This window comes from Tenrec ecaudatus, chromosome X, assembly GCF_050624435.1.
Source record: "Tenrec ecaudatus isolate mTenEca1 chromosome X, mTenEca1.hap1, whole genome shotgun sequence".
Lineage (NCBI taxonomy): Eukaryota > Metazoa > Chordata > Mammalia > Afrosoricida > Tenrecidae > Tenrec > Tenrec ecaudatus.
The window spans coordinates 149,632,351-149,642,610 of NC_134548.1; the positions used below are offsets into that span (position 1 = coordinate 149,632,351).

Genomic DNA, 10,260 nt, shown 5'->3' on the forward strand with positions numbered 1-10,260 from the left:
CGAACCACCAGCTTTTCAACAGGAGAAAATTCTCAACAGGAACCTTTCAGGCCTGTGCATCGGGCCTCTGTGAGTCACAATGGATTCCACAGCAATGAGTTTGGGTTTGGTTTTTCCTCATGAAAAGGAGCCTGGAGGCAAAGTGGACATATTCGAGCCTACATTCTGAGCACCTGGCTTGCAGAAGGCAAGGAAAGCCCCATATCCATTTGCAGAGCCCCCACCCCCATGGATTAAGCCTCCAATGAAGTTCTTCTCTTTTTTATTGATCGCAAACGAAGAGATCGTACAATGCAGCGGTTCTGTCGTATCCAGAAGGGCTGTGCAGTCATCAATCATAATCAACTTTGTAACTGTTTTCCCTCTTCGATGTTGCTGTTGCTTCCCAATTTCCACCTTCCTCTTCTTCCACATCCATCATCAGCCCTTTGACCATTAATCTGGGAGGTGAGTAGTCTTGCCCGCCAGCAGAGCCAATTGGAAAATGAATTCCCTCCACCACCCCTACCACTCCAGTCCAGAGAGGGGCGGACTTCTTTAGGGGCTTGCCTAGGTGTGTCTTTCATGTTGGGGGTCCTGGTGGCACAGTGGGTTACAGGAGAAAGATGAGGCTTTCTACTTCCATAAAAAATGGCAGTTCCGGAATTCCCCCAGGAGCAGTGGGGAGATAGTCATAAAGGTCAGTGGATAGACCTGGAATTATGTATGTGATTTTATTTCTTTGTTTTTCCTCTCTTTTGTTAATCTTTTAATTAGGGGCTCATACAACTCATCACAATCTATACATACATCAATTGTGTAAAGCACATTTGTACATTCGTTGCCCTCAATCTCAAAACAATTGCTCTCCACTTAAGACCCTGGCATCAGCTCCTCATTTTTCCCCTCCCTCCCCATTCCCCCCTCCCCCTCCCTCATGAACCCTTGATAATTTATAAATTATTACTTTGTCATTTTCTCTCTCTCTTTTTATTCAATCTTTCACTTTTTTGGTCTCTGTTATTGTTGGATAGAAAAGGGAAGCAAGCTTGAAGAGAAAGCAATGGGACCGACAGTTCCGGAGGGACTTTGCCGAAGGAAGAGGCAGGGGGAAGGGAGTGATGAGAAAATTTTTTTTTTATCTAAAAGAAAAAGAAAGAGGGGGAAGCGGGGAGGGAGGGAAAAAAAAAGAGGACCTGATGCAAAGGGCTTAAGTGGAGAGCAAATGCTTTGAAAATGATTAGGGCAAAGAATGTACGGAAGTACTTTATACAATTGATGTATGCATATGTATGGATTGTGAGAAGAGTTGTATGAGCCCCTAATAAAATGTTTACAATTAAAAGAAAAAGAGTTGCAGTCTCAGAAACCCACAAGGGCATTTCTACCTGGTCCTACAGGGTCGCTATGAGTCAGAATTAACTAGATGGCAGTGACCCCTTAATGGAGATCATTATATAATGATACTATATCATTATATAGTGCAGACAGCCACGCCGTCAGATTAATGCACAGCAATTTAAAAAATTTTAATTAGTTACTTTATTTTTAACAATTTCACCAACATACAGTTCAAACATCATATGTTTCATCAGCTCAGTCACATTCATAAGAGTTATGCAACCATCACCGCAGGACCTTTCGTTATCCTTGTATCCCGTACCCTTGTATGCAGGATACTTCTGTAGCTTCCCATTTCCTACCAGCCTCCCAATCCATGTATGTCCCTTTGCATCTACTAGTCCACTTGGTGTGTCTGTAGCTTTCTCTAATCTGGGTTCCATATAAAGAAAAACATAAAAAATCAAGACAAAATAGAAACAAATGGCCCAAGCAACAATGGTAGAAGGAAGCAGAGCAAAATTTCACTTGAAAACAAAGCAGAAAATATTAAAAACTGGGACAATTATACATCAGATCAAGAAGGAGAGCCATGACAAGGTGTCCCATTTTGGCTTAAGTACAACTGCAGTCAGCCTCCCTGCAGTGCACGCTCTCTGATAACAAGGCCTTGCCTGTGATCAGAGGGACTTCATCAGAGACTTAATCCACATGGGGACCCTGTGAGTGGATTTCAGGCCTTCACTGTCATCTAACCCTTATGCAAACCGGGTTGCTCAGAATTTAAGCATTGATCCCCTCAGAATTTAAATTTTAACACCATTCTTTTCTCCAGAGTTGGGTTTTATTATTAACGATTCTTGGATCACATAGGCTGGTGTGCTTCGTCTAATGGGGACATAGCTGATGTCTCATTTACATGGCTGCTTGTTTTAAGACAACCATTGAGGACCCCAAATACTATTCCTTCTGATAGCTGTACACCATCCGCTTTCTTCAGTACAGTTTTCTGTAAGCACCCATATCTTTAGTGTTCACTTCATGGGGGTTGGTATTCAACAGGGTCATGTCATAAGGACTTATGGTTCTGAGATTAGAGCTACCATAAAGGGCAAGCTTAAAATCCATTCATATATCTATGGTTTATATATGTCCCTGATTCACTTTAAGGACATCATTATTATTTTGTTGAAGGGCATTATAAATGATCCCCATGGGGCATATGGTAGTTCTATTAATATCACCATTACTTTAGCCTATGGTATAGATTTAAAATGCTGTTGAGAGAAAGAAACTGTACATGTATAGAACAGTTTTTTAGACCAAAGTATATGGATTGTTGATTTGTACAGATGGACAAATTAGGTGACTGGATACTATTTACATTAACAATCAGGATTGGAGCTTGGGCAAACTTTTGAATAGTGCTTATTCATAAAGGCAGAACTGAGTGATACATGTCATAAAAAGACAATAGGAGTATGAAAATAGCATGAGGGGAGCTGATACCAAGGGCTCAAGTGGAAAGAAAATGTTTTGAAAAGGATGATGGTAACATCTGTACAAATATGCTTGACACAATGGATGAATGGATTGTGATAAAAGCTGTAAGAGCCCCCAATAAAATGATTTTTTAAATAGCACATTTATGGTACACTTAATTTGCCACTTATTTGGCATCCCCAAGGCAAGTATTTTTGAACCAAAGTCCAATGACCTCCACATCTGTATCCTTGGAATAGAAGTTGTCTGCTTCTTCCACACCGGGGCATTTCAGCCTCAGGCCCATGGGATTGTTTCCGTTTCTTTAATCTGTTTAAGGTTGAATCCAGTTCACTTAGTGGAAATTCCAAATTGTGTCCTTGTGATGTTGTGCGCCTTGAGAGGAGAGTCTAAAATCCTGGGCCACCAAGGGCTGAATGCAAACTAGGTGGAAAGTACCAGTTAGATATTTTACTCCCCCATCGGTAGTCTATGTACTTAATGTTGAGTGTTTCTTCCCAATGGCATGCTGTCCTCCTTGGCTCACCCACCGACTATGCATAAGCATGTTCTCCAGGACAGACATTCCCCCACCCCATCGTCCCCTCTTGACTCGGGTTTCCCATGGATTCTCTAATGACTCTTTTGGTAGTGTCCATTAATTTGGGTGACTGTAGAACGTTATATGACAGGAACTCCTGGGGATCTTCCCTTTCTCTGCATCATGGGAAACCGACCCAATTGAACTGAGGCCTCCCCTGTCGACGTTGTTTTTAGGATGTACAAATAAGAGAGAAGTATATGGTTCATAAGCTTTGAGAAAGCACACTATGCTGTTGCCTGGGAAACTGGAATAGATCAGATGACTTGAGAACAGAAGTCTGCCTTTGTCTTGGTGTTTTATAGTAGTGGTCTCAAACAATATTTGTCTTTTGTGATTGGCTAATTTCACTCAGCATAAGCAGGATGAAATCGTAAAGACCACCAGTGATGACCCTTTGGGACAACTGTGGTAGTTACATAATCATGTGTCAGTTTGGGACTTGAGAGGATTTAGAGGGAAGGGGTGGAGTCTAGTCTGTCAATCACGTCATAGCCAATGAGGGTTCTGTGTAAGGATGGACTTCTAAGGATTCTGGGAAAACTCTGGTTTTTCCTCCTTGAAGGCAGGAGACATGTCTCTCTCTCCACCCACTCCCTGGGAAACATTGCAGCTGATAAGACCTATGGAACTCTATGCTAGTGTCCCTGGCTGGAGAAGTCACATGGACCTGCCCTGATGCAACCAGACCTCTGATGCCGAAGAAACCACGTAGAGACCCCTGCCAGTGCTGAGATGCTTATGACGTCACTGGATCCAAAGACCTCCCACCCACTGGCCTATGATCTTCCTGCATTCGGTGTCATTGCATGTGTTTCATGAGTCTGAAGAGGACTTTATAGATTGGTATCGGACATCTGGGCTAATATCGGACTTATGGACTTGATCTGGACTGGGCTGGGAGGTTTTCTCAATGTTCAATTTCTCTTGTACATAAAACTCTTTCTTATGCACAACTAACTCATTCCCATGGTAGGTGGAGGTGGAAGACTTGCCATGGCGCTCCTGAGGGACATTCCACGTACCAGCCAGTTGTGCCCATACCACAGCTTTCCAAACACATGAAGCTGCCCAGCCCCCAGTTGGCAAATCAGTGGATGCTGGAACTGCGGTATTGACGAATAAGTAAAACAAGTTTCAGAAATAGAGGTTGCCCGGGGGCTTAAGTGGAGAGCAAATGTTTTGAGAATGATGAGGGCAGTGAATGTACAGATGTGCTTTACACAATTGATGTATGTATGGATTGTGATAAGAGTTGTATAAGCCCCTAATAAAATGATAAAAAACAAACAAAAAAAGAAATAAACGTTGAGCTGTCCCACCATTGAATGTCTAGCAAGTACTTGATCTAACTGCTCTTGCTTCAATGATTATGGCAATCATTATAAGATAAAAGCTACAACCCTTTATTTATTTTGCATGATAAAACAACAACAACTAAAAACGTACTGCCGTCGGTCAAATTGCTGTCAACTCATAGCAACAATATAGGACCAAGTAGAATTACCTCTATGAGTTTCCAAGACTGTAACTCTCTCCTCTCTCTCTCTCTCTCTCTCTCTCTCTCTCTCTCTCTCTCTCTCTCTCTCTCTTTTTCTTTTTACAGTTTTGTTGGCATATAATCCACCTATCATACAATTCGATAGTTTAATAATATCAAGAAGAATTATGCAATCATTATCCCAACCCATTTTAGAACATTTTCTTTTCATCTTCCCCCACAGTTAAATTGCTTTTAAAATGATTTGTGCAATCACAATCAGTTCTAGTTCTCCCTCCTCTCCTCCTGCATACATTGTTTGCTGTTCCAACCCCCTTACCATACCCTAACTCCTACCTCTCCTATAAACCCTTGCCTCATTTGTTATCTCTATGCATCTACTCCTGTGCTTCACAAACCAGAACTGTAACTCATGTGTGTGTTGTTGTTGTGTTTAAAAATACTTTTATTGTGGGCTCTTATATCTCATCACAATCCATACACTCCTCCCATATGTCAAGCACATTTGCACATATGTCGCCATCATCGTTTTCAAAGCATTCTCTTCCCACTTGAGCCCCTGATATCAGCTCCCCATTTCCTCCCTCGCCCTCCCGCTCGAACCCTTGATAAGTTACAGATTACTTTTTCCATATCTTACATCATCCTCCATTGCCCCTCGTCCACTTTTCTGTTATTCGTCCCGCTGGGAGAAGACTCTAAGATTGTGATTCTATGTGAATAGAAAGCCTTGTCTATCTCCTACAGAGGGACTGCTGGTTTTAAACTGCTGACCTTGCAGTTAGCAGCGCAGCAAGTAACCCTTATACCGCCAGGACACCTTGTTTGGTAAAGCTTTGATTTAGTTTAGGTTAGTTTTGTTTTTTCCCCCAAGGAACTTCAGCATATGAGTTTTTTTTAAAAACCCACCAAAGTGCCTTCCTGCTGCTGTTTGGGGTGGCATCTACTCCACTGGGATGCACAGCAGCCCCATGACTTACAGCATCAACTGCTCCATGGGACTTTCTTAGCTGCCATCTTTACAGGAGCAGATGGCCGGCTATTTCTCCCGCAGAGCTGCTGGGTGGGTGCGAACCCGAGTTCCTTATTAGCAAAAACCTAAATGGTCACATTTGTTTCCCAAGTAAGCTGACGACAGTTGTGTAACATGGACACAAAACATTTGTCACGATTTATCATTTATCATAATGATATATCTGTCCCTATGAACAGTCAACTCTCACCGCCATCGAGTCGATTCCAACTCAGAGTGACCCTATAGGACAGACACAGAACTGCCCCTGTGGGTTTCTGAGACTGTAATTCTTTTTTCTTTCTTTGCTTTTATTAAATTTTATTTTGAGCTTATTTTACTCCTGAGCCTTAAGCTTTTGGTTCTTCGGTTTCTTTGGGAATTTCTTTTTCTTCTGTGTTTAGGGACAGTTTGTTCCTTTCAGGAAGGGTTATCTCAATGTGGCCGGGGGAGCTCATTTGTGGTTTGATTTGATTGTAAGCTCTGAAATTTCAGCAGCGCATCTTGGGGGCACTGTTCACCTGATGTGCTCAATGGCCAGAGAATCCACATCTAAACCTTTAACTTCAGCATGACTCTGCATTTTTAAGCATGTGAAGCAAAAATTCAGGACTCTTTTGGGGCCACCAACCCTAGGTCCAACCTCACTGTTTGGCCTGGGCATGCCTACCAACTCCGCCTTTATAACATCGGAACACCCACACTGCTTTTGCAAAGTGACATCTTTCACATACTTCGTGGCTTTCCAGAAATGCATATCCTTGATGGCCTAGGCCAGCGTTTTTCAAACTGTGGGTCGCGACCCCTTTGGGACTGAAGGACCCTTTCGCAGGGGTTGACCGATTCATAACAGTAGCAAAATGACAGTGATGAAGTAGCAACGAAAGCAATTTTATGGTTGGAGGGTCATCACAACATGAGGAATGGTATGAAAGGGTCACAGCATTAGGAAGGTTGAGAACCACTGGCCTAGGCAGTTTCACAGGTGTTCCTGAAATAGACTAGAAGACCTGACCCTTTTACATAATTTTATGGGGTTTTCTGGGTCAAGTGCGTAGCGAACCATTTTGGCAGACAGTTCATGGTCAATCCAAGACTGTAGCTTTTGCTGAGAGAACCTCCTCATCTTTCTCCCATCGAACAGCTGGTGGTTTTGAACTACTGATCTCACAGTTAGCAGCTCCCAAACCAAAAAGCAAACTTCACTGCCATCGAGTTGAATCTAACTCTAAGCCACTTTATAAGACAGAACAGGACTGCCCCATGTGGATTTCAGAGACTGTAAAATCTTGATGGGAGTAAACAGCCTCATTTTTCTCCCACAGGTGGGTTTGAACTGCTGACTTTGTGATTAGCCACCCAGCGCATAACCCACCATGCCACCAGGGCATCCACCTCCACTGTGAGTTGTCATTTTCATGTTGTGATCAACACTGATGATTTGATTGTGTGCAAGTGCAGAGGGAGAATTTATTTGTTTCCATCAAATAGCTTCTAATTTCATGTGTTCCTTTTGCTTTCAGCTTGCACCTGATGAAAAGCAAAGTGGTAGCTTTTAAGGCAGCGGTTCTCAACCTGCGGGTCAAAGGACCCTTTCAAAAGGGTTGCCCAATTCATAACAGTAGTAAAATTACAGCGATGAAGTAGCAACGAAAATAATTTGATGGTGGGGGGGGGGGTCACCAAAACATGAGGAACTGTATTAAAGGGTTGCAGCATTAGGAAGGTTGAGAACCACTGTTTTAAGGATTTGCTCTTATTAACAGAGGCACTTCACAGCTACAGATATGCCAATTTATTTTTTTAAATATTGTGAAATATTTATTTCTAATTACAAATAAATGAAATTTTGTCTTGAAGCATGGTATAGCATCAGATACTCAATTTTTTTCAGTGTCATCAGATGCTTCACATAGAAACTCTTGGTTCCAATGATGATTTAAATTTCCATCCAATTCATAGAGACAGAGTAAAGCATATGAAGGTTTATTTGGATGGAGGTGAAACAGCTGACATTATTTAGAAAACCATTGAAACCACCAGACCATAACATTTAAACATGTTGCTAAACATGTAACTCCCCTGGCTCAGATCCCTGAGTGCTCTTATTAGGTAGCTGGATAGGGAGTTGTCTCTCTTGATCTTAGCCAAAAGGCTGAGAAGCGATGGGGGAGTTGTCCCTCTCTATGCTAAGATGCCCCTACAGGAGGTTGCTGCAGAGTATCGGATGAGCCCAGCCAGCCATAGGGGCTGGAGTGCATGCTTGCATTCAGACTCAGAGCCAGGAAGGAGTGGTACACCTTGGTGGGCGGTATACCTGGATAGGCCCACCTAGACCAGGTGAATTAAATTCAGCCCATGGAGTCAAACAGTACCATCGACCATGCCTCCCCACGGGGGCCCTGAAAAAGCCAGAAGCATTGAGACCATTCTCACTCCCAGCAGCTCCTACACACAGCTGTGCTGAGGTCTCTCTCTCTCTCTCTCTCTCTCTCTCTCTCTCTCTCTCTCTCTCTCTCTCTCTCTCTCTCTCTCTCTCATATGTTCAGTTTACTGTAATGCCGGAAACTGATCCTCTCCTTTATTAAAAATTCACTTGGATCACAAACCAGGTTTCGATGTGAATTCTTTCTTGCTCGAAGCCAAAGACCAAGGTATTTTCTACCTGGGGAAATCTCACAGTCTCCACGGTGAACACAAGGGAGGCACTCACTCCTTAAATCAACCATGTGAGATCCAAAGCGCAGCCTTTGCTCAGGGAAAAAGCTCAGGAAAAGGAAAGTGGGGGGAGGGGGGCAGTTCCACAACTGATAAGGTCCTAAGGAGCAGTTGTGTAATCGAAAGGGAAAATTAAAGAGACAACAGACACAACATGTAAGGGCTCCCGTCTTCCATGTAGTCTGAAACCAGAGAGCATGGGAATGTGTTCTCTAACAGGCTTATATAATCTTGATGCAAGCCACATCAAACACATACAGAACAGGAAAGGCATGTCTAGAGGCAAACACATAATAGGAAGGGGAAGTACTAGGGGTATACACCTCACAAGAAGGCACATACTTAACCGGGGTAGACAGATCCTAGAGTTAAGATGACAGCTTAACTTTGGTTTTCCTTGAACTGAATTGACTTTAGGTGTCCGGAGCTCCCCCCAGGGAGATAATGTATGCTATTATCAGAATGGGGTGGGCTGTACTTAGGGTGGGACAGACACAAGGATCTGATCACTCTCCACGGCAGTATACTGGGTGTACTATAGAGTAGTCATGTGCTTATTAGGCACATTTTTAAGTAGTCTATTATGGGGTGGGGAGATTGTGGGGATGATTTTTAGTCAGAAGAATGTGACTGGGATTCATCTTATGAGTCTAGAGAGAGTTTGTCTACCTACATTCTCTTCCTGGTTCACAGTTTCAGGGAAGGAATAGGAAAGAAGTAGGATTGAAAAAGGTTAACAGAGAGGACAAGCAGATGGATTCTACTCTCCCACATAATTCTAGCCAAGAGATAACTGAAGATAAGGGAGCTACAGCAAAGTATGGTGAAGAAAACAGGTGGTGCCTGGCTATCAATCAGAATAGTGTCTAGGTCTTACAGGCTTATATTCAAACAAATAGCCATCTAAAAGTAGTCAACTAAGTTCACATGGAAGAAGCACACCAGCTTATGTGATCCAAAGATGACAATTAAAAATTCTAATATGGTGAAGGTATTAGAGCTAAAATTATGAACAAGCAATTTATAGAAGGCTACAGAAGACAGTAGGAGCCCAAAACCCATCTGCAGAGTATCTGGTCAGACTGAACCACTGGCAGTCCGCTCTAGTCACAGGCAAGAGTCTCGAACAACCTTGCTGTCAGGCGAAGACCATTGTCATCTTGAATATGCTGAATCAAACTCAATACTTGGCCAGGTGACCTCCCTATAGACCTGACCTGAACTGGTTCTGGGTGCAACTATCTCTTACTCGCTCATGCCAGAAAGTTTTTCCCTGGCATTTTGAATGTTGCTGTGGGTGTTTTTTTGTTTTTCTTACTCATTTGTATTTTGGTCTTCATATTATTATTTTATCCTTACCACCTTATCTCAATTTTGGTGTTGATTTTTTTCCATTGGGTTTTCCAGTTTGTGCCCCAAAGGAGGAGTGGATGCACAATAATAATAACGGATACAGGGGTTGATAGGGCACACAGGGGTGGGAGGGTGATAGGGAGGGAAGGGAGGTTTCAGGGGTGGGAAATGAGGGAAGGAAGGGGGAGGGAGCCCTAGAACTGACTGTGATTGCACAACTCATTTTAAAGACGCTTTAACCGTGGGGGGGGGTGTTAGACAGTGTTCTCTAGA

General features: G+C 42.9%; 1 protein-coding gene across 1 annotated transcript in view; it reads left to right on the forward strand.

The window, feature by feature from the left end:
* Nucleotides 1–4,514, forward strand: part of PHF6 (PHD finger protein 6) — an 80,860-nt gene extending 76,346 nt beyond the window's left edge. Inside the window, exon 11 of the mRNA XM_075539588.1 lies at nucleotides 4,380–4,514. The gene's annotated coding sequence lies outside the window, so the exon portion shown is untranslated. The remainder of the gene's footprint in view (nucleotides 1–4,379) is intronic.
* Nucleotides 4,515–10,260: the final 5,746 nt, after the last annotated feature.